A 1,147-nucleotide genomic window follows, 5' to 3' on the forward strand; every position below is an offset into this window, starting at 1 on the left:
CCCGGTTCCCTGCGGGGCTCCCGCTCCTCCCCGCTCAGGTCCGGGGTCTCCCCCCCGGCGCCCCCCGGGCTCCTCCACACGAGGGGTTCTCAGAAATTTTGTTTGGTGCTGAAACTCCCGAGCTGTTTGCTGGTTAACGTGCCCTGGCAGTTGGGCATTCTTGCTGTGATTTTATTCATTTGTTTGAGTGCTCCTGATCGAGTTTGCTGATCCAGCTCGAGACTGAGGAGTTTGGAGCGGGTTGGAGCATTATTACAGGAGTGCTGTAGTAATGCAGCCTTCGCAGGATGGCAGAGTTATTGAGGTTGGAAAAGACCTCCCAGACCATCGATTCCAACCTGTGCCCGATCCCCACCTTGTCCCCAGCCCAGAGCACCGAGTGCCACGTCCATCCTCCCTTGGACACCGCCAGGGATAGGGACTCCAAACCTCCCTGGGCAGCCCCTGGGACGTATCACCCACTTCTCATCTACTTTTCATCATTTTTTGAAAATGACAAAGTTTTCATCGTTTCTATCCGGCCCAAGCTGGGAATCCCAGGATGGGCAGGGAGATGGGTGCTGTTTCATTCACTGCCCAGCTCTGCTGGTCAGCTCAAGCTCCTCAGGGCCATCCCCCCTCCTTCCTCCCTAACGGGGACCATCAGCCACACCTGACCCACGCTCCTGCTGTGCCAGAACAGGGGATGAGCAAGTCTCCACCACACTCCTCCTCATGAGTGATTTTGTGTTTCCACGAGAGCTCTGGGCTCCTGTGCATGCCCACATTCAGTGCTGATTGAATGCACAAAGTCTCTTTAGCTGGGGTTCCCTGAAGTGCTGCAGGCCACCAAAACAGAAGCCCTGTGGCCCAGGAGCAGGTAATGGCAGAGCCCAGCACTCATCACTGCCCTGGGCTGGGACACAAACTGCTCCAGCCCTGTCTCCTCCCCAGCCAGAGGCACATGCTCCTCATTAATGGCCACATTGCATGACTCGGGCTTTGCAGAGGAAAATAAAAACAGTGAGCTCATCACAGGGGGAAAAACACGAGTGAGAGGAATTGCTGTAAATATTTATATCTTCAGGGCCTTTAATGTGATTGCAATTTTCCCTTTCTGCATTTAAACAGCCAAGCCGTTGCTGTTTGGGACTGTATTTTTTGTTTG

Source organism: Corvus brachyrhynchos, unplaced genomic scaffold (assembly GCF_000691975.1).
Source record: "Corvus brachyrhynchos isolate BGI_N302 unplaced genomic scaffold, ASM69197v1 scaffold338, whole genome shotgun sequence".
Taxonomy (NCBI): domain Eukaryota; kingdom Metazoa; phylum Chordata; class Aves; order Passeriformes; family Corvidae; genus Corvus; species Corvus brachyrhynchos.